The sequence below is a fragment of the Lycorma delicatula genome, chromosome 2, assembly GCF_047948215.1.
Source record: "Lycorma delicatula isolate Av1 chromosome 2, ASM4794821v1, whole genome shotgun sequence".
Classification (NCBI taxonomy): Eukaryota; Metazoa; Arthropoda; class Insecta; order Hemiptera; family Fulgoridae; genus Lycorma; species Lycorma delicatula.
The window spans coordinates 115,392,017-115,417,660 of NC_134456.1; the positions used below are offsets into that span (position 1 = coordinate 115,392,017).

The following is a 25,644-nucleotide window of genomic DNA, read 5'->3' on the forward strand; positions in this document are numbered from 1 at the left end:
TTGACATGGAGAAAATAAATATAAATATGTTCATAAATTTATATTATTATATATAATATATAATAAAAAATATATTTATAAATATAAATAAATGCGTAAGCTTACTCATTGTCTTATCCATTCCTTTCTTATGACCTGCGTGACAGTTTTTAAAGTCATCTAGTCTGAACAAAGTAATATCGACTGTATTCTTAATACAGTCACAGTGCACAGTAATTGCACTTAATCATGTAATGTAAAATTTACCATGGAAACAGAAAATAACTATTGTTTAAATTTTTTAAACATAAAAATATATAATAATAAAATAAAATTACAAATATTTCATAAACCTTCTTCAAACTTTTCAGTAATTAATTACAGTTCATTTCATCCATGGTCCCAAAAGATGGCTGTTTTTAATGCATTCTTATATAGAGCAATATATTATATAAAATATGATAAAGTTTCTCTAAATAAAGAAATTTAAAAAATTAAAAATACTGCCCGTACAAATGGATATAATTAATACAATAAATAAATTATATAATGGAATAAATAATAAAATTAATACGATAAACAATATAAAATTATTGCCAGAACAAACTGAAAAAATGTATATAAAAAATGAATACACGCCATATGGTCAAAAAATTCGAAAATTTTACAAAAAAAAATTAACAAACCCGGCCTATATTACAAATAATAAATTAATTAAATATATTAATAATAATTATAATAAACGTTAAATAATAACAACTCTAAATTTAATAAACAAGGTGTGTAAATAGTCTAAATTGTAAAGATTGGGATATAATATATATTGCTGTGACTAGCCATAAATTTTTTGTACGCGCAAAAGAACACATAAATAGTATTAATAACATTACAACGATTTTTAAAAGCTTGCTTTATACTTTTTAGTCATAGATTAATCAAATTATTATCATACATTGCACGAGTTTAATTAGTAGGATAATTTGAATTTCAAAAGATAACATCATATACTGAAATTTCTAATATATCAAACAAATTTTCAATTAAGCATTTACTATATACTAAATAACGAAATTAAGTTTCTGCATGGTGAAGCGGAAATGTTTGTAAAAGTAATGGTGGAATATTGTATTGATACCCGAGCTTAGTAACTGTGCAAAATTTCATCAATCGGCAATGTCAGGAAGTGTGTTAAATTAAGGATGCAAGATTTGAGGACAAACATGAAAATAATTGAAAAAACTATTGGGAATTAAAATAAAGCAATTAATAATATATGTTGTTGTTTATTCAAGTAAATGTAAAACAACGATTAAAAAAGTTACTGAATCAAATTGAACGGTTTGTAGTAAATAAATAATACATTACGCAACGAGCCTATATGATAGCCATTGTTGCACGAGTACGAAATAAGTTACCACACTAGCCTTGGCAAGTGTCGTAACCTTCTCCAACCTGTGATACAAATTCCAGCCGCGTAATTCAAAGTTATAATACAGCTGTAGAAAAGATTTAAAGGAAAAGTGATAAAAATCAAGTTAAATGTAATGTTTAATATTACTAATACTAAAGTGAGAATGTTATTATTACTTTAGCTATCTATATTTATTTATTTGCATACTTGTTAAATAAAGAATATTACCAGTAATTCTTTAAAAGAGTGATAAAATAATTTATTTAAAAAACTTTTTAAAACATTTTTTTAAAGTCGCTTTTTCTTATGTGTAACACCGTAATAAAGATAATGTTTTTTTTTTTTAAATTTAATTAATACAATAACTCTTTTATGAGACCTTGCCGATAGTGAGGAGTCTAGAGTGCTCAGATACAGAGTAGCTGGACCGACGGTGCAACCATATCGAAGAGGTATCTGTTGAGAGCCAGACTAAGGAATGATTCCTGAAAGAAGGCAGTAGCTCTTTCAGTAGTTGTTAAGGGCATAGGTCAGGGGGACATAAACGGCCATATCAAAATACTCAATCTTCTGAGTACTGCGCAGCTGAAAGCAATGGAAAACTACAACAGTTTTTTTTTTTAAGAAAATGTTACTCTCTACATTTTCACATAACAAAGATGGAGGTGGCATCTTTGGTAAAATATTCCGGAGGTAAACTATTTCCCCATTCGGATCCCCGGGTGGGGAATACTAAGGGAGGGGTCACCAGAAAATTAAAAAATAACATTCTACGAGTCGGAGCGTGGAATGTTAGAAGTCTGCAAAAGGTTGGTAGGCTAGAAATTTTAAAGAGGGGAATGGATATGATAAAGGTAGATGTAGTAGGAATTAGCGAGGTTCGGTGGGAAGAAGAAAACAACTTTTGGTTACGCGATTTTAGAATAATTAACTCAGCTTCAAATAATGGGTAGGCAGGAATAAGTTTTGTAATGAACAAAAAGATAGGGAAGAGAGTAGAGTATTTCAAAATGCATAGTCTTAGAAGTATAAAAAAGGTTGGTAGGTTAAAAAATTTAAAGAGGAAAATCAGAAGAATCCAGTTTAAAAATCATAATAGAAAAATATACACATGGAAAAAACCAGGTGATACTGCATTGGTGATAATGAAATGTAGATTGGGGTTTACAAACCTGAAGCAAAGGTGTCAGATGAATCGGTGGAATTTAGAGAAGCTTGAGGAAGAGGAGGTAAAGAAGATTTTTAAGGAGGACATCGCAAGAGGTCTGAGTAAAAAAGATAAGGTAGAAAATGTAGAAGAAGAATGGGAGAATGTTAAAAAGGAAATTCTTAAATCAGCAGAAGCAAACTTAGGCGGAATAAAGAGAAGTGGTAGAAAACCTTGTGTTTCAGACGATATATTGCAGCTGATGGATGAACGTAGTAAATATAAGAATGCTAGTGATGAAGAAAGTAAAAGGAACTATCGGCAATTAAGAAATGCTATAAACAGAGGAAGTGCAAACTGGCGAAAGAAGAGTGGATTAAAGAAAAGTGTTCAGAAGTGGAAAGAGAAATGAACATTGGTAAAATAGATGGAGCATACAGGAAAGTTAAGGAAAATTTTGGGGTATATAAATTAAAATCTAATGTGTTAAACAAAGATGGTATACCAAATATATAATACGAAAGGTAAAGTCGATAGATGGGTGGAATATATTGAAGAGTTATATGGAGGAAATGAATTAGAAAATGGTGTTATAGAGGAAGTTGAGGAGGATCAAATGAGAGAAACAATACTGAGATCTGAATTTAAGAGAGCATTAAAAGATCAGCACGAAAGGCTTGAAAATGGCATAATTTAAAAATAAGTACAGTACTTAAATGACACCTCCTGCATCTGAAACACAAATAAACATATTTTATAAATCTGAAACAATAATCAAGTAATATATTAATTAACTACACTTATATGTTCCAATAAAATCTTATAATTATAAATCAACATGTGTAAACCCACATAAAATATAGCACTATGTTACTGAGAAGAATGTTTACTACCGTTGCGGAATTAATACTGAACATCGTGTATTTATTAATCACACCAAACAACTCTTTGAAACAGCATGAATTCAATATGAAGCAAAAGATTTTATATGTAACAGATGTACCTGAAAAACAAAATTGATTCGTCAGAAAAATTATGTTGATGATATTAATGAAACAATAGTTATATTATCTAATATTTATCATAAAAAACTTATTATTAACTGATAGAAAATATGGTGATGATAGTGAATAATTATCACAAACATTATCTTTAAATTTAGGATCTGCATTAGAATCAGGCTGGACTTTTGAACAGCTGACCGTATATTTGCATCCTAACTACATTCTTTTTTACAAATGAACACTTCTCTAGGCACTTCAACTAAACACACACAGAACAAGCGCAATACAGATTTAAAAAGTTACATAAATGTCTTATAAATATGTTTGTTTCATAGACCAGGTGTAACTTACTTTCTGGTCGTCCCTCGTATTTTACTGACTATTAAGCAGTCTTAAAAGCATCCTTTTTTAAAATGAGTAAAGTGTTAAATGATAACAATTACATCTGAAACAAAAAAAAAAAAAATTAAAAGAATTTTAATATTCTTAAACAAAAATGTATTATTTTATTATTAATCTCTGTGCCTATTACCGAATAAAATCTAATATTCGTATCTGTAAATACTGTTAGTTAATATGACGATGCTAACAAAACTGTATATTACCTTTATTTAAATTATACTGAACAGGATAAATTAATCAACTCGAAAGGCTTGAAAATGGCATAATTTACAAATAAGTACAGTACTTAAATGACACTTCAAGCATCTGAAACACAAATAAACATATTTTATAAACCTCAAACAATAATCAATTCTAATATTAATTAACTACATATATGTTTTCCAATAAAATCTTTAAATTATAAATCAACATGTGTAAACCAACAATATATATAGTACTAAGTTACTGACAAAAATGTTAACTACCGTTGTGGAATTAATACTGAACATCGTGTATTTATTAGTCACACCAAACAACTCTTTGAAACAGCATGAATTCAATATGAAGCAAAAGATTTTATATGTAACAGATGTACCTGAAAAACAAAATTGATTCGTCAGAAAAATTATGTTGATGATATTAATGAAACAATAGTTATATTATCTAATATTTATCATAAAAAACTTATTATTAACTGATAGAAAATATGGTGATGATAGTGAATAATTATCACAAACATTATCTTTAAATTTAGGATCTGCATTAGAATCAGGCCGGACATTTGAACAGCTGACCGTATATTTGCATCCTAACTAAATTCTTTTTTACAAATGAACACTTCTCTAGGCACTTCAACTAAACACACACAGAACAAGCGCAATACAGATTTAAAAAATTACATAAATGTCTTGTAAATATGTTTGTTTCATAGACCAGGTGTAACTTACTTTCTGGTCGTCCCTCGTATTTTACTCACAGTCAACCAGCCTTGAAAGCATCGATTTTTGAAATGATTAGAGTTTTAAATGATAACAATTACATCTGAAACAAAAAAAAAATAAAAATAATTTTAAAAGTATTTTAAAATCTTAAACAAAAATGTATGATTTTATTAATAATCTATGTGCCTATTACCGAATAAAATCTAATATTCGTATCTAAAAATACTGTTAGTTAATATGACGATGCTAACAAAATTTTACATTACCGCTATTTAAATTATACTTAACATGATATAGTAATCAGGTCAAAAGGCTTGAAAATGGCATAACTTAAAAATAAGTACAGTAGTTAAATGAAACCTCCTGCATCTGAAACACAAAAAAAAAACATATTTTATAAATCTCAAACAATAATCAATTATAATATTAATTAACTAGATTTATGATTTCCAATAAAATCTTATAATTATAAATCAACATGTGTAAACCAACAATATATATAGCACTAAGTTACTGACAAAAATGTTTACTACGTTGTGGAATTAATACTGAACATCGTGTATTTATTAATCACACCGAACAACTCTTTGAAACAGGCTGAATTTAATTTGAAGAAAAAATTTTTATATGTTACACATGTACGTGAAAAAAAAATTTGATTCATCAGAAAAATTATGTTGATGATATTATTGAAGCAATAGTTATATTATATTATATTTATCATCAAAAATTATTATTACTTGTTAGAAAATATGGTGATGATTGTGAATAATTATCACAAACAATTTCTTAAAATTTAGGATCTGCATTAGAATCGGGCTAGACTTTTGAACAGCTGACCGTATATTTACATCCTAACTTCATTCTTTTTTACAAACGAGCAAGTTTGCTCTTCAACTAAACACACACAGAACAAGCGCAATACAGATGTAAAAACGATATAAATGTCTTATGAATATGTTTTCCTTTCATAGACCGGGTGTAACTTACTTTCTAATCGTCCCTAATATTTTAGTCACAGTCAAGTAGTCTTGAATCATTATCATTAGAATCAGGCTGTACTTTTGAAGGGCTAACCGTATAATTGTATCCTAACAACATTCTTCTTACAAACGACCACTTTTCTAGGCACTTCAACTAAATACACACAGAACATGCGCAATACATATGTAAAAACCAAAAAACTCCACTACTCGTCTTCTAAAGCTAACCGAATAACAAAACCACGGCTATACCGTAAGATAAACATTTATTAATGAATAGAGTTGTACAATCAGTTAAAAATAGCAAATATGATCGTTACAAAAACATCAGATTTAAAGAAAATCCTCCTAAAAATTATTTAATGCGAGAAGTAAATTGTATGATCCGGTATTGGAATTTTTCAAAAAACATCAATGAAATTTTTTTTTCCACTTCTTTTCAATATATAGTCATGTTTTACATACCTTTTTTACAGCTAGTTCTACAATATAATAAACAATAAAAAAATTAATTTCCAGTTTAAAATTACATCTGTTTGTTTATTATAGAATTTTGATAACTCTTACATTATATTTGATAAAATCTTCTATAGATGATTATCTGTTCTGAAATTTACATAGTAATCAGGTTACCATTAATTAAAAGTTATAGAAATTTTGAAAAAAAAAATTATATAAACTATAGAAAACTTGTAAATAACATTATTATTGTGTTTATAAAGGTTTTTTTTTTAATTATTAATAAAGTACTCATGAAATAAAATAATAATTACTCATATTTAACAGAAGAAATAACATAAAACAATGGTTTATGTTATGCCCAAATAAAAAATACTGAAATAACAATAAATAATATTAATCTATTTTGTTTATTTAAGAATGACAAGTGATCATGTAATCTCAAGTAAAGAGATTCAAATTGTTGCTTTAAAACAGCATAAATTCTACCAGTCTCTCAATAATTGGTAAAATAAGTCTCTGATATAAGTAGTAATTTCATACTGCTGTTACTAGTTTAACAATTCAACTGTAAATATAAGAAAATGAAACATTCAGTTTCATATCAAATAAGATTGTAGAGAAAATTTCAACTGCGTACAATGTTACCTTAAATAATCTTGGATTATTTAAGGTAACACCCAATTTCATTCTGTTGCAACAACTTTAACAATTAAAGTAAATATCATATGAAACATTCAGTTTCGCATCAAATAAAATTACAGGAAAAATTTCAACAGCTTACAATGAATAATCTTACATTATGTAAGGTAGCAGCCATTTAATTTCATCATCTTTTTTTAAAATTCAATCAAAACAAAAAAAAAATGTTATAGAAATAAATAGTAAATATAGCGAAAAATCTGAAAATGTTGATACATAAAAATGTTTAATTACATTACTGTAATAGAAAAAAGAAAGAATGTGTCATCATGAAAGCATGGAACATTCTAGAAAAAACTATTTTTTATCAAACATATCATATTAATTTAAAATATAATACAAAATATATCATCATATAATTCAATCGATGGATATTTATATTAAAAATAGATAAAATATTAAATGAATTATTATGCTTCATTGCATTTTATAATTTTGAACAAAGGCATGTGCCACGTTGTCTACTAAAACGCAGTAAACATTTACGTTAAAGTTTTAATTAAATAATTCAATTTAAAATACTTAAAACTATGAAATAACAATATTCCTAGCATTAATATGTTGTATTCAATAAGCTTACCCTAATTTTAACTTAAAATCCTGGTCAGTTTTACATTTTATTTTAAAGTAACGACGGATTTGAAGTTAACTACTCCGTAATTGCGACGACGAAGAGATACGTTAACCGACTAACGTCGAAAACAAGATCGTCGTTATCTTCCCTTAATTTACTTCTTTTTCTTCACTGAATTTTAATGAGTGAATAATTTTTATTTATTTATGAATTTTTATTATAATTATGAGTGAATTGAATTTTTAATTATAATATATTTTATTATAATTTATAAAAATAATGTAATCTTTATTTTTATAAAAACAATAAAAATAGTCATCAATAAAAACTGCTGTGATTAATGCAGCCGTACGTATATATGTAGCACATTTGATTTGATCATATGTTCGGGCAAAGATAGGTTAGGTGAAATTAAATCAGTCCTAGTGAGTAAAAAAATTGAGAGAACGTTTAAAAAGCAATGATTGCAGCAATTTTAAGAAAATCTTGTTAATGGTTTTTTGGTTACTAATAATTAAATACGTCTATTATAATTTAACCAAATTATTATTGAATTTTAAGATTGAAAGGTTAGCCTACGTTCACGTTCGTTTTTAACAGTTTTATTTTCAGTTTTACTGTGTGTTGTTTTAATAGAAATAGATAATATAAAAACAGTAATGAAATGTAAGTAGTAGATTGTACTAAATGTTAACAAAAAATATATATTAGAATTTCTACCCGGCTTCGCACGGGCTCTGTTCATTAACTTTGTTATCTTTCTTTTACAGGAAAAATATTATTCTGTTGATGAATTTTTGATAATACCAATCAAAAATATGAGTTTTTTTGCATCCCGTTCAACGTGTACGTAAATATGTGCTCAAAACAATTTCCAATGTATATATATATATATATATATAATTTCTTTTTATATTTGTTACTTATACTGACGTGATCTATATAATGTGTACTATATTTAATCAAAATAGTTTTATTTTTCGTTTACATGTACAAGTCTTTATGTATTGATAAATTTTACTAAATATTCAACAAAAAAGAATTTTTACTCGGCTTCGCACGGTTAGTTAATAAAGAATTAGATATCTTGTTTTAATAGACAAATTTTTTTTTAATCGTCAGCATTATATTATTGACTACGTTGAAGTTGATTTATTTAAAATTTTCTTTAAAACCTAGCCGGGAATCAAACCAAAGACCTTTCGGTTTAATAGCCGAGCATGCTTCTATCGAGTCTGTCTTTTAACATTTGTGTTTTTATAAAACAAATTATATGAAATCGATTAATTATAAAATTTAAAATCTTTACTCATTTAACAAATTAAAACATCGCTCCAGCAGTCACATTCGTTTAAAAGTAACGTTTCCATAAAATATACTGTTAATTCTATGGCGACTATTATACATAATCTTAACAAAATACGGCAATCCTGAAATAACTTTTCAACAGTTAAACATAGAAAAGTTAAATTCATCAATAGGATTATGACACATAATTTTAAAGAGGACTGAAAGACAAAAATGTTGATGTAAAGCAATCAGGCTACCTGAAGTCTAATTAAAATGGCGGTCATTTAATGCTTTTTTTAGAGATAATTAAAGAAATAATCAACAGTACCTCTTACATAACTGTTCCAACAATCAAAACTAAAAAATAAATATGTAAAATAAAATTTAGCAAATGCTCCAACCTCAAAACGATTTATATTTCGGTTTTAGATTACCAAACACCCGTGCTCTAAAAAAAAAAAAAAACAAGAATTTTGGGGTAAAAAATTTTGGACTAAGACAACCCTGTCAAAATGGTGGCCATTTAATATTTTCACAATTAGTTATAATACATCTACAGTAAATCTCAAATAGCGTTCTCAAAAAATAAAAAATAATTTTTTTTAAAATTTAAAATACGCTTTTTTTAGACGCATGAAAAAAAAATAAAAATAATTTTACTTTCATATTAAATCAAGAATAAATATTTATAATAAACTCTTTGAATAAATTCAAATAACGTTTTATATTGATAATTATGATCTTTAAATCTGTTTTCTACTGACGGTATTGATTGTACTTTTATGTGAACATTTATTTATAATAATATATATTGAAGGAATTTATTAACAAAATTTCGGGTCTTGTGAGTTACACGACCACCACTATAAATATCCAATAAATATCTGTCCATAAATATTTGTCCAAGTTCGGTTATGAGATAACCAAATAATATATATATATATATGTGTGCTATATATATATATATATATATATATATATATAATAAAACCCACCAAACGTAACCTACGCTTGCTTCTCTCGCTAACCATGATTATCGAGCGAAGCGAGCGTAGGTAAGTTTGGTTAGATTATATTTATACTTTTAGATTTATTTATTATATAAATTTATATATATATATATATATATATAGTTATTTGGTTATCTCATAACCGAACATGGACAGATAACCCATGGACGGTCGTATAACCCATGAGATCCAAAATGTCTTTACGATTTATATCACGAATAATAAAAGGGCGCATGGGTCGTCCTTTATTGTATTACATTATATTTTATAATCATTTCATTCATAATTTTCTATGTAATACAATGAAGGGCGCTCCATGCTTTTAATATTCGTGATAAAAACGTAATTTCTGAGAACATTTTAAATAAAAATTCAAATTAAAATTTAAAAAAAATCTGGTTTGTGGGTTATGTAGTTGTGATCTTGAATTTTAGTTAAATTGGTTGCAAAAGAAGTGGTTGAAATGAAAATTGCAATGAAAAGCATAATAATACTGGAAAAGAATTACTATCGTTCTAAAAGTGACCCGTTTAGACACATTTATTTTTCTGACTCAACAGAATATCGATTCCGGGAAAATCCCTTACATAAGTGTGTATGTTGGAATTTATTACGCTTAATGGGTGAAGTGAATAAAAAAAAATTTACTTTTTCTCGTCCGTTTTTTAGTAAAAAAATTCGCTTCTTGTGAAAAAAAATTAAAATTTTTTGGTGTTTACAACGTTCAGAGTATTTATCGGCCTGAAGAGTATTTTCTGTAAAATATACATAAATATTTTTTGGTATCTGAAAATACTTAGATGAAGTGAATAAAAAGCTTCTTTTTTCTTCTAATAATTACTACAGAAATCTTAATGCTACCTCAGATCAACCTGAAAAGTAGAATCAAGTGCTGCGCGTTGTAAAATGGCTGAGTTAATGAATATGCGTAATCACAAAAATTATGTAGAGCATAGGTCTATCAGCGCTACGTATAAAAAACTTAATTTTTTCAACAAGATCATTTAAATATTTATGTAATCGGTTTCTGCCTGATGTAAATAAAGAAAAGTGTGAAGGATTAAATTCTTATCAGAAGATGAAAATATTTCTTTGACCCGGGGTTTCAAAGCTGCATCAGCGAAGACTGTAGCAGTAGTATATGTCCACATACGGCATCAATTCGACCTTGACCCCCTCATCAGAAAGCTGGAAAATTAAAGGGAGACCACCCATCCACAATTACTTCCTGTTTTTCGTTAAATTTTTACGCTGAAAGAGTGCATTCACTGTAAAATACATAGTAAAACACGGGTTTGAAATGACTCCAAAAATTACAACAAAGAACAATAAATTTTGTCAAGGGATCAAAGGTCAAAATGATGCCGTATGAGGACGTATTTTTCAGGGATTTTCGATATATTAAATAATAATTTCTCATCAAAAAAATCAGCAGTGTTTTACTATTATATTTTTATTGAATCCACTCTTTCGTCGTCAGTTAAATTTCTTTCGTCGTGAAATTTAACTGCAAACGCAAAAAAAATATGTTAAAATTATCTAACAGCTACTCTGGTTACAGCCTATGACTCTTCGCTTGTCTCGTATTTTACTAGTTTTTCATTGTTAATGGTGAGTAAGAAACTATATTTTCATAAATTAATAAACAATACGCTATTGTATTAGGTGTAAAGTTCTTTTTCTATTTCAGTTTTAATTTTCAAATCAATAACACTTATTTTAACCGATTCATCTTGTTTCGAACAATCACTCACGTACAACGGATATTTGTTTTTATAATCTGAAAACGTGTACGGCGAATCGATCTTTTTATAATAAAATTTTTGAAAGTCTATGAACATCTTATACATCATCGTTCGATTCCCTTCTAAATCCTCGTACGGATAATGATTTGAATTTATGAATACTTCAATATTTTTCACATTACACGAATCAAATTCTGACGCGTCCCTTGTAGCTTTATTTATCCTATCGGTTTGAAAACCCACAGTAACGTATCGCGGTTTGTCTAATTGTGATGATGTTTTCACGTTCCACGCCACAGATTTTGTTTGAGGAATTGTTGGATTTTCGAGAAAGTTCCCAAATTCTAAACGGCATACGCAACTCTTCATTTTTTTTTCTCCTGTTACATTAGTAATAAATAAATTTCTGACACGCTTGAAATTTCCGTTCAGTAACAGAATTTGGAAAACTAGTACAGTAACATTATTACTTAAAAATAAAACTATATCTTATATAAAAAGAAACTGGAAAACAGTTAAAACATGAAATCCATTTAAAACAGGATTTGCTAAGCAAATATTTAAACTTTAAATATCTGTAACACTTTGGAGACTAAAAATATAGGATGAACCGACATCTGGGGAGAGCAAACAAATATCTTACACCTGTACAAACAGACGCAGGCAGAATATTTCAAGCAGTACGCTAAATTAGCAAAATAATATTTTTGTTTTTTGGTGTACACGAATTCAGTTAATTCATGGCTTTTAAATATTAACCGAATAAATGTAATCCATCGTGTAGCCAACTTTACAATATATATATATAAAACACAGGTAAAGGTTACTTTAATATTATGTTTGTCACTAGTAAAATCGATAACAATCGTATCTGATCGACTATTAATTTCACTTTAAACTAAATCGTTAATAAAATCTTTTAGATTAAATCAATTTTTTAAATTCAATATCGAGTGAGTGAGCTCTGTTCTTCAAATCGCTAAAAAAAGAGCTGGCACTACCAACAACAATTTTTAAAATACAAAAAGGAACATAAAAGTTTTAATTTTTAAAGAGCTAATACATAAAGTTTGTTTACATAGTTAAGAGATTAGGAGAATTTTTTTCTTTTAGAAGGTAGCTGTTTAAATACGGCTTCTTCTTTTGTTGTCACTACCACTTTTATTATTTCTTCTTTTCCACGATAGCTCTTCATACCAATCTATCCCTCCATCAGCTCTGTTCGCTTGTATATACATTATTTTTGCAGTTGTTTTGTCTTTCGGTCTGTTCCAACAAGTACTTTGCAAACTCCTGTTATTTGTTCAGTAGTTTCTTTGGATTGTAGGTATTTTCTGCATTTTTCTATTTCTGCATTCTCTTCCGCGGTGTATTTCCGTAGTTTACACGGCTCTTTCTCTATCCTATATGATTAGTGCAAATCCTTGTTTCTGGAAATAATTGTCCTCTTATGAGTCCTTATATGATAAAGTTTGATTCTTGTATTGTGTTGTAGCGATTACTATGGAGTACTTTTCCTGCCCGTGTTTCCTTCTTCTGTTGTACTGTGGTTGTATGAGTGTTGTTTTAGATTGAGTGATGTATATTCCCTGTCTGCTTTCTTAACTGCTTTGATGATGTGTTTTTGTTCTTGAAGTAAGATCTTAGATTTTCTATTTGCCTGTTATGTAATATTTTTTGTTCTGCGACTCCTCTTCCTCCTTCTTCCAACTAATTGTAATTCTTTCAATGCTTGAATTTGGATGTAATTTACGGTTGTCTGTTAATTTAGTGCTGCTGCTGAGCCGGTTTAGATATTCCAGGTCTACGTCTGATGATTTAATTATGCCAAAGAAGTAGAGAGAATACATTTTTTATGTGTTTATTGTCTTGATTATGTTTCTGGCATTAACTTTTGATTTGAGTATACCTGTTAGCCTATGTGTGTATCTCTTTTTGTACCGTTCTTTGATGTTTTTGTGATTTATGCTTGTTTTTGTTCAAAAGCAATGTACCTGTATGTTTCCTGTCATTTCATGTTTTTGAGTGTTTTATTGTTGAATATTTTTGTTATTTCTACTTGTCTGGAGTTTCTTTTGGTTACATGAAGTATTTTGCATTTGTCCATACCAAATTCCATGTGAATTCTTCTATTATTTTCAGAAGTGACGGCATTTATTTTCTGTTTTGTGCATAAAACTTTATGCCATCCATATATATTAATAGTGTCATATCATGTGTTGCAGAGTCCTCTGATGTTAAGTAGATTTCATAAGAAAGCTACCTATTGCAGTGGGTACCGTGATTCGACTTCTGGAAAATTTCAACATATCTTTGAATTTCATATCTCCCACACCCCAAAAAAAATATCAGCTCAAAAGTTTATCAATACATTTATATATATATATATATATATTTCACTTTCTTGTGGACACGATAACTGCCGTAATTTTGCACCAATCACTTTCAAATTGTTCCTTAAAAATAACTCCCAAATTGTCGGTCAAGTTCGTTAATGGCTAAAATTGAACCACGGGATGAAAATGGGGGGCTTTTTTGAAAAAACAAAATATCGCTATAACTTTCTTAAGTAAAATATCAAATTCGTTTAAAGTTCCCACTATTATCTGGATAAGGACCTAAAACTTAAGTAAGTAATTTTTTTTGTTATCACCAACCATCGGCCCAGGGGGTGGAAAAAATGAGGTTTTAAAGACAAAACAATCATACCTCCCTTAATAGGTACAGTATCAAAACAGTTTAAAGCGATTGTTAGTCCACTAAACATTACTTAAAACTTTTGTCTAAACAATTTTGATATGACAAACACTTACGGCAAGGGATGACCAAAATGTTACTGGAATTGTAAGAAGACGGGGCTTGTCGTATACTAAACATGTGAAAATTTTTTCACTTGCAACCATTGTCGTATCGAGTAAATTTGAAGCTTTTCTTAACTCTACGGTGAAGATCTTTTTTATCCCCTACTCAGCACTGATGAAATCTACTTCTGCCTTCCGGCGTACCAAAAGAAATTTTTTATTTTGAAGCCAAAGGGTGTGTTGTTCAGTATATTTAAAAGAAGGTTGAAATATAGTCAAAACTATAAGGTGGTAAGGGAGTCACCTTGCAATATTCCTCTATTGATATTGATGTCTTTGATTTATATTTTTTGTTGGTCTGTGTTTAAACATATTGTTGTCCTTCATGTTTGCACGATTGTTTGTAAAAATTACTGTAGATATGGATCAATATTGTAGATTTCCAAAGATTTCAGTAGGCATTTCTGTCGGATGGAGTCAAATGCTTTATTGTAATTAATTTAGCATGTAGTTATATTTTGCTGCATTTTCTCTGCTTGTTTCATGATTATGCTAACAATTACTATATTTTCTTTACATTCTTGACTATTTTTTCAATGTCCATTTTGTTCTTCGGTGAGCATGTTATTTTATGTCTAATGTTTGCTTATCTTGAGTAATTATAGATGCGATTAGCTTGTATAATGTGGGTAAGAATGCAATTGGCTGGATTTTGTGTTTTTTTTGTTTGTTTTTTGGTATGATGAATATTCTTCCTTGCATTAAGAAATGCGGTTCTTTAATGATTTTGTTGATTTATCTTGCTAGTGAAGTGAATTGCTTGTACCAGAAATTATGTATGTGATTTACGCACTGTTTCGTCAATGAAACACTGGTAAAAAAATATATCAAAAGTGTTTTTTTTCTGTACCTTATTGTCATTTTCCTGTCAAAGGAATGATGAATAAGAAAAATTTTTAGTGATTTTAAAAAACAGAAGTTTTCTTCTTGTGGAAAGCAAAATGCGTGCAGATATGTGTAAATTCACGGGGACCATTTCCAACTACTATTATAAGATCAAGTCGATGTTACATATTTTTGTACAAGTGTATATTTACTTTCCAAGCACATTGTATAAAGATGTTATATTTCATACTAACAAAGTCTAAACTCAAGTAAATAAAATATAAAAGCATTTCCATTTATTTCACTACACAACCATTTTAATATCATAATAATTGTTAATAAGTAGCTAATTATTTTTAAATTATAAATAATTTTAGGAAAATAAATAAATAAAACATAAAAATGTTAAATGAAAGGATACAAGATTTATTTAACTATATATAATTTATATAATTATCTTATACAGCTTTAAAATATATAATTATGTTACAATATTATAATATATAGGGCGGTATTTTAATAATAATTATACATTAATCATAGTAATTGTGTATAATGTGTGTATATTTTCTTTTTCATAATATATTATATTTATGAATATAATACTACCTACTCAGCAATAATTAAATTATAATTATTTATTTTTAATTAAAAATTTACATAATAAATTATATTTTAAAAGTAAAAACAATAATAATAATAATATTAATACATATTGGCTAATACAAATACATTATATAATAATTAATAAATAATTTAAAACAAATTGACAGTATTCCAACATTGTTCATAATTTTCTTAAACAATCATATTATTAGGTTACAATTATAATGTAGCATAATTAAAATAAATCTTTTTTAATATATATATATCTACAACTCTGAAGAAAGTCTGACTTTACTTGGCGTTATTAATTGGCATAGGATTTCAATTATAATAATATGATAATACGTAATTACAATAATAGCTATAAATAAAATTTGGCAAGTTTACATAATTATTTTTTTTATGTTTAACCATATTTTTTTATTTGTTTAATTGATGTTATTATTAATGCAGTTAGTAATAATACATAAATCGAAATATCAAATAAAACGGTCCCGTTGTTTAGTTTTGTTTTTTTTTTTAAGGATAATGAAAAAATAACAATATAATACAATTCTTTTACAAAATTGAAAAAGAAATACATTATTATAATAATTAAAGAGTTACTCTTGTAATCTTCACCGAGACACTCGAAATGATATAATACAAGTTCAAAATAATGAAAACAAACTTCAATGAAGCCTTATTGAAAAACGGGCACAAAATTACAATTTTCTAAAAATGAAGCACTACCAAATGAAATAATAAATAAATAAAAAGCACAACTAATGAAAAAAGTTATATATTAATTTTTTTTTTACACAGAGACATGTGATTTTATACAATCAGCATTTATCAAAACAGTACCTCCTCTTTAATTTTTGTAATTCCCTTTCTTAACTATCAATAGCGATAAAAGTTTTTCATTTATATAAGCAAATGTGGTCATTAATAATTATAATTTATCTTACATGTTAACACTAATTTTTTTATTATAATAACTTATCCATTACTGGTATTCTGTGCTTAACTTCACTGACAAATGAATAACGGGTTGTATTTTTAACTGATGGTAGCGGTGGTGTTAATAACACATTGCATAGGTAAGAAACTATTAACATGTTCAACGCTGATACTCCAACACATATGAAGGATGTTGCAGCTGTATGTGTAATAGCATTGATAAATATAATATATAATCGCATCTACAATAGAATAGTATCATAAATCAAATTTTTGCCTCTAAAGTAATTATTTCTTGTTAATTTAAATACTATTTTTGTATTATTTTTTTGTAAGAAAAAATAGTTCATTTTTATGTAAAGATAATCTTTTGTTTGCATTTACTCGTTTGACTTTTATTAATCATAAAATATCATTCCTTACTAACTTAAGTTTTTTTAAGATCTATGTTTATAGATCTAGGGATATAGGGATATGTAATATAGGGATTATGTGTTATATAGGGATATATAATGATAAAATATATATATATATATATTTTAGTATACAGCAGTATTTAGTTATTTATTTAGTATTTAGCAGTACATATATATATATATATATATTACTGATTATATAGTGTGTTGTAGTGTTAAATACAATCAGGATTTGTTTGAGGACTTAAACGGCATTCTGATATTATCCTTCAAACGGATTTCTAAACGGTTACAGTCAGGAAAACATTCAGAATCAGGACTGTGAAACAACAGATGAACTCACAGCTAAGAAAGAATCACCTTGAAACATTTTACTTTGACTTCCAGCAAGTGCGATCAGTAAAATAAACAATAAATCAATCAGGAAAGTATTCCAAATTTATAGATGAGTCATTTAGCACTGATACAAAACAACATAAAAAAATTAATCAGATTTAATGTAAAGGCAGTAAGTTCTGAAAAATTATGCTATTTAGTTACCTAACAAAGAAAATAATCACTTTTTTCTAACTGGTATTTCTATTACTTTTTAAATGATTGTTTTATATTGGTTACTTTATATAATCTTTCTAAATAAAAAGTAGTTTACAAAATATGTAGTTTGGAAATGTAATTATTGTATTTAAAAATGTGATACTGTGTTTTATTGTAAAGTCTTTATTTGTAAGAGACATCTAAAGGCAGCATAAACACCAGTTTATCAGAAACTCCAATACAACAATTTTATGGAGGAGAAACAATACTAGTTACTGGGGGTGCAGGATTTTTGGGCAAAGTTCTAAAGAAAAGCTTATGAGATCATGTCCAAATTTTTGTAAGATATACTTAACAGTGATACCAAAAAATGATAACGATCAAAGAGAATGACTGATCATTTTGTAAGTTATTTTTTAAAATGTGTTTTAGTTATATAATTTACCTGAAAATTTACTAACTTATTTATTGTTAATTAAGTTCTGTGAAGTGAATTTGAGTATATATGAATTATTATGTACAGGAATAATAATTTTGTGTGAAGATATGCTAATTGTTTACATGAAGAATAATAGTACATATTTACAATTAAGAATTATTAGATATGATAAAGAACTATTTTCAAATTGAGTGGAAGTTGTTATTCCATAGGAGTTGTTATATAGAACTTGATTCCAATACTGTAATATTTTATTGGTAATGTCCAAGAGCTTGATCAAAAAAAAGTTATACCCTTGCCATGTTGTTGGAGTGAAAGGGATATATTAATATCTTGTGGAGAGCACTGGTTGTGTTGTTGTCTTCACGGTCCCCCAGCAGAAATTCTGTACAACACTCAGTATGTGGGTAGTGTCGTTGTCAATATGGCATGTCCTCTAGAGGTTTCATCCAGCATAGAAGTGCGTTCATTAGTTCGATTTTTGTGGGCAAAAAATTACAACTGTTGTGAAATTCATCACTAAACTGTTGAGATATACGGTGAGAATGCAATGTCATGTCCCATGGTCACAAAATGTTGCCAGTGTTCAGAAACGGAAGAACAAATGTGAGTGACAAACTGCATGCTGGGTGTCCTTCAACTGCAAACACGTCAGGAAACGTGGAATGTGTCAATGAAATGATCTTGAGTAACTGGAACATTAAAATTAAAGAGATTGTAAGTGAACTTACAAACACAAACACAATACCAGTTATGGCAGCGTGTTTGTGATTATTCACAATCAGCTAGGTTACCATAAGATGTGTGCACGATGGTGCCACATCTGTTGACCGGTAACCACAAATATCAATGTTTTGAATCTGCTCTTTCTCTTCTTCAACATTATTCCAGGACTGGTACACAATTTTTGAAACAAATCATCACAGGGGATGAGAGCTGGATGCTTCATTACAATCTTGAGCATCACATGAATGGAGACACAAAAATTCGCCCCAGCCAAAAAAAGTGAAAACATCCCCACGTGTTCGAAAGTTTATGCTGATAGTCTTTCGATTTTGAGGGAGTTATTTAAAGTAAATTTATGCCCCAAGGAACAACAATCAATGCCGAATCTTACTGTTGAGTCTTTAAAAAGATTGCGTAAAGCCATTAAAGACACGGAAAATTGAGTGATGGAGTCGGTTTTCCTCACGACAACGCTACTCCTCATTCAGCTCATATGACACAAGAGTTACTGCAAAAATTCAAGTGGGAAGTGCGGCCTCATCTGCCTTACAGCCCTGACCTAGCAACCTGCAACTACCACCTGTTTGGTTCTCTCTAGTGACATTGGGGAGGGAAGCAATTCCCTAATGATAATGAACTGAAAGAAGAAGTCCTTAAATGGTTGAAGGAAATTGGATGAAATTTTTATGAGAGTAGAATTGAAAAACTTGTCACAAAGTATGAAAAGTGTTTAGAAAAAGCTTGGTGATTATATTGAAAAATAGATAGAAATATGTAGGTTTTTTATTCAATAAAAAAAAAGATTGTCTCATAAATATGTGTTTGTTTTATAGAGGGGTGTAACTTACTTTCTTATCATGCCTTGTAATACCAGAACAATTTCCAGGCTCTTAAAGGGGAAAAAGGCTTGAAAAATACAGTTTTAATTCATTTCAACCCAGTAATGGTGTGTTTGTAGTAGTCTTACAGAATCCTATTCCATAGCTTTATCTGTGATGGATTGTTTTCTTACAAGCAGTTTAATTTTTTATCCATATATTTTTAATCCTTTTAACAATATTTGGTGAGATACCAAATAAGGTGCAACTCTCTTGCTATTACTTTATTATTAAAAAACATATCTTAAATAATTAAAATATAGACAGTTATGTTCATCCTCTCAGTACCTTATATAAATGAGTTCATACTGCTGCTATTATAATCTGATACAGAGAATGGAACTGTTGTTATTGGTATTTTAATTTGAATAAATTTTTAAATCTGAATATGAAAAGTTTTCATTATATGTACTATTTCAATAATAAAATCATTGTGAATTCAAACTTTATTCATCGATTGTATTTTTGACTGTATTACGTTATTTTCTTTAGAGTAAGAGATTTAAATCTATCATTACTTACTTTTGTGTAATTTATATTTGAAATTAGGTGTTTATTACCTCTAATATGATCAGGATGAGTGATTATATTAGATACTTTTAAATATTTGTGAAACCTTTTTAGAAGCTGTAAAACAGCTTTTAGAAATTTTTTATAGTTTTTTTTACAATTTTACTCCTCACATTCTATTTTATTAATCCCTATTTTTTTTAAATGTTATAATTAGGTAATTTAAATTGGGCTATATATAAAAAATATAATTGCCAAACACAACACATCAACCTCTGGAATATAAACTGAACTTCTTTAACCACATAATGTCTATGTCTGTAAAAAGGATGCAGTTTCAAACATACAATGAACACTGGAAAGCTCTCCAGAGGAACACTTGCCAATCTATCATACATACAAATCACATACATATCCATGTACATAGAGATAACCTTAATCATGCACACAAAACAAATGAATATCAAAGCAACTATAGATTAATAGTAACAAAATAATAATTCTGATGACCTCTACACCTCCCCTTTTAGCCATCCACATTCTTTTGCTGAAGATTAAATTCTTGGAAGCTGGACTGCCCTAAATGCGAGAACATCCAAAACAGAAGAATTTAAAACTTAAAATGTTGCACAAAGAAAAATAATAACATTATTAATAAAAATAACTATAACAAATCTTAATATACAAAATCTAAAAATACTTTTAATAATTATAAGAAAATATTTTTAAGTAGCTGGAACTAACCAAAAAAAAATGTGATCGTGCAAGCAATTTTCACGGTCCAAATCACTGTCTGAGAAGTTGACAAAATAACACACTCAAATTTTAGAAATGTTCACAATTCAACAATAATAAAAATTAAAAACAAACAGAGCTTAAGATAAACTGAAATAAAAATTGAATGACAAAATTATACAATTTATACATAGTATAAACTATGGAAAGAGTAATCAACAAAATACATAGAGCAATTCCAAATTCTATAGCCAAAAATAAGAAAAAGGTTCATGAGTGTGTGGTGTGTATGTGTGAGTTGTTTTGTTGTACTTGATTGATAATGGGGATAAACTGATATCTATGGATGTGTGTGAAAAATGGTGTTTGTTATACATGTTATGCAAATTCATTTTTACTGGTTACTGGTTAGATGTGAATTTTTTAATTCTCATGGGAGGAGGTAGTTATCACATATTGCTGTGGAAGGGTGTTAATGATGTAAACAATAGCTTCTTAATGAATCAGAATAACCTAATAATTCACCAAAATATTAAGAATTTTGATATTTTTTTATCATTGGTAAGCAGCTGGAAGATTAAACAAGATATTGCCTTTCTGAGACATGCATGAAATCACTTTATGAAGCTTCTATATATACAATAGATGGATATATATCTTCTTTTTTTTTTGTAGTAATTTTTCTAAAGCTACTAGGCTTATTGTGTTTGCATCTGTTATAGAGGGTTTTACTAGTATGACAATAGATTGTGAGTCACCGGATACAGATGAGATGTTATTCTTTTGGAATATATTTAGTTTATTTTTTACACTCTGTGTTTATAGCTGGAATAAGGCAAAATTAGACTTGAAGACCTTCACCTTCCCTTTCTTCCTACAATTCTAATGTGTTAAATGGTTAATATTAACATAAATATTAATGAAAGAATGGATAATAATGATGAACAATATCTAGAAATACTCCATATGAATGGGTACAGCTCCTTAGTTAATTTTATACTATTGTTTTGGGGGGGGGGGAGGGGGGCAAAAAATGGATACTAGTTACTGATAATGATAAACCAACCTGTATCCTGTATTAATTACATATTTTATAAATCAAGTTTATATAAACACAATATTTCTAGTGTTGTCATTCTGACACATTTTAATAGTTATAGGGCTGGCTGTTGCCATTGCTATTTCTAAGGCTGAACTCAAAATAATTTTGTTAAGGATTTTAAAGAGGTTCTGGATTATGATAAATTAAGGTCATATTTATATGAACATGACTGGAGTAAAATTCTTGATAATGATGATTTTCAGTTTATAACTTTTTAGATATTTTATTAAGGTATATTAATTAATCAAACTATGTTGGATTATCATTATCATTAATCAATTTATGCCATGGACAACAGTTGGGCTGTGCATTGCAATTTCTCAGAAATGGATTGTATAAGAAATGGCGTAAAAATCCTCAGCCACAAAATTAAACTGAATACATTAAATTTCAGAATAAGATAGATGTGTGGATTATGGCAGCTAAAATTCAATATTTTAAAAATATGAATTGCCTACTAAGAATCAGTGAAAAATTATAAAGCCCTATACTGGTATGCCTACTATTAAAAATAAAATGTGTAAATGGTAAGTTGTTTCTGACGAGGATGAAATTGTGAATATTTTTAATATGGTGAATTATTTTTAATAATTGTGAATATGGTTCTTGGACCTATTCTATTTATAATATTTATTAATGACCTATTTTTACCTAAATTTTATGGTAAAGCTACATCTTTTGCAGATGATACTGCTCTAGTATATTAATCTAAAAATCTTTTCAGATTTCAGACTTATCTGGAAAATTCAGGCTTATGGTTTTGTCAACAAATTAGCTCTTAATGCTTTAAAAACCAAATATCTAATTTTTACTTTATCATTTGTCTCCAGCTTATTAGCTCCATTAATATACAATAATGGTGATTGTGCTCATATTCAATTACAATGCAACTGAGGCATTTCAGGTAATTAAATACTTAAGGTTGATGGTAGATGGAATTTGCATATAAGAAGTGAAAAGATATTAGTTTATATGCATTAAAAAATTTTTATCATATTAAAAATATATTTTTTATATGACAAATCTACTTTTACTACTTGATGGGATTACAGCAGGTAAAAAACAATATTTTAAAAATAAACTGCCAAGAATCAGTGGAGAATTATATATCAGTAAAAGGGTATGTCTGCTATCAAAAATAAACTATCAATATGTATATATGGTAAAGTTATTTCTGATGAAAGTGAAATTGCTAATTTTTTATGGTTTCTGACTTTTATGGTTAAATGGTTTCTGGGTATTTCTTGATACCCAGTTAAACATTTACTTTTATTAGATAAAATGTGTAGTGCTGAAAGGTCTAGCTTTAAAATGTTTTGCATATTATCTGGAGGGCTGAAGTAAGTGGGCTTAAGTAAGTGCATAGTTGTGCACAACTATGCACTAGAAATATCCTGCAGGTGAACTGTGGAGTCCCCTCAGTAATCAGTTCTTAAGCATACTCTATTCATAATCTTTATTAATGACTTATTTTCGCTTTCGCAAATATTTTATGGTAAAGCTTATTAGATTCATTAATAAACCAAGTTGTTGACTGCAATCATATTCAATTTAAATAGTATGTATCTGTCGATGTCAATAAAGATTGACACCGACCTGGTAAAAATGTAAAGATATTGTGTTGTCTTAAGTGAGAGAAAGATAACTGAAGAAAACAGTGCATGTGTGATGTGAAGTGAATTAAGGTCTTTTTATTTTAATGTTTTACTAATTATAATTGTTCATCTGGTACTCCTACCTATGGTCAAGCTTTTAGGCTTTGTGGGTAGTATATTTTCATATGTAACTACAAGTTTAACCACTAGACTTACCCGATGGGTTACACTTACGTGCATTGTGTACTGTTTCTTGTCTTTTTCATGTATGTATTATGTATTAACAATTGAAAATAAATATATTTACTGTTGTCTTTTGTATTTCAAAAGCTCCAGGAACTAATGAAATCTCGTTATGAGATTGTACTTACATTCTTTACGTTTGACATAACCTAGAAATGTCACCTCAACTTATATTTAAACTAGCACAGAGATCCATATTAACACTATTTTTTTTCATCTATTTCTCGATTACCTGCAGGTTTTTTAAATACATATTGGGATTTTCGGGGCTTTTTTTTTGTAGTTAACCATAAAAACAAATGATCAACTAAAATTGACAACCACCACAGCCAGTGTTTACTTGATACTGCCGTAATAATTCTAGCAATGAAGACAGAGCCATAATTGCCTTTTTAACATAAAATATCCATATGTACAAGAGTATGAAATATTATTTTAGTAGAGTTCATTATTCAAAATGAATTTTTACTAAAATACATAGGCAAGTAAATGCTCGCGCACGGTAATATTTCGGTAACAAAAATTCAGCAAATGTAGTTTCCAAGTTATTACATCTTTTTTAGGTTTTACCTGAAGATTTATTTACCCGAGTAAGACTCCTCTTTTAAGTAATTTTAACAGATAGATATTGGTAATACAAGCTGCAAAAATGCTGGACTTCTTACTAAGCAGTATTACACTTTTTTTTAACGTAAACCTATTCAAAGCATAAACTTACTCAGTTTTTTCTAAGTACCACATCGGCGAGGGATATTCAAAACCCGTCTTGGCACAAGTCTCTCCCTCCAGATTCCTTAATTTACAAAAATCAAATTACTGCATTGACAAAACTTGATTTTTACCTTAGTGGATATTATCCTCTAAAGAGAATAAGATGTTATCAACTTGCTTTAAACAAGACTTAAGTCCAGTAAGGGCGTCCGACAGGATTTCTGAAATCTGTAGCAAAAGAAACAAACCTGAAAATCGCTTCTAATTAATATATTACATCCAGCGATCCCTTCTAATTTGATACTTACGCTTAACACCAAAAACCTGAAGAATACACGTACACTAGCTGCTTTTAATTGATAAAACATCTTACAAATTGATGTTCAACTTTTTCAAATTTGTTCATTAAATAGATGTAAAATGTAATCACGTCATTTCTTAAACAAAATTGGACCAAGATTTACGTGGTCACTAATCTCTAACTGGATAGGGGATCCTTATAACGTAAAATACAATAAAATGTTCAATATTGACCACAAAAGTTCAAAGTCGAGAGTTCCAACGTTCAAATCCTAGTAAATGTAGTTCGGATTTGAATACTAGATCGTGGATACCAGTGTTCTTTGGTGGTTTCCCCCTCCCAAGACCACTGATGATGATCTAGCAGTTACGAATTGCGAATCTCAGTGGTTCCCTGGCCTCTAATCCCGAGACCCCACAGGATCTCAAACCAGTTCCCCTCCAAGAAGCAAGGAGGCAGTTCCCCTCCAAGAAGCAAGGAGGGGATCTACCCGGGTTTCCGGTCTTTTTAATTTTCCCCAAACTCAATGGTCAATCATTGAGAGCGACCACCTCAGCGAACCGTCCTTTCATAAGCAGTGCTGCCTTGTAT

The 25,644-nt window shown here is 28.5% G+C and overlaps 1 long non-coding RNA gene across 1 annotated transcript in view; it reads right to left on the reverse strand.

Moving 5' to 3' along the window:
- Positions 1–17,354: 17,354 nt before the first annotated feature.
- The window catches only part of LOC142319156 (uncharacterized), a 78,216-nt gene continuing 69,926 nt past the window's right edge, over positions 17,355–25,644 (reverse strand). The window contains exons 5-6 of the long non-coding RNA XR_012755116.1: positions 20,877–20,945; positions 17,355–18,944 (exon numbers count right to left, since the gene is read on the reverse strand). This is a non-coding gene — a long non-coding RNA (uncharacterized LOC142319156). The remainder of the gene's footprint in view (positions 18,945–20,876; positions 20,946–25,644) is intronic.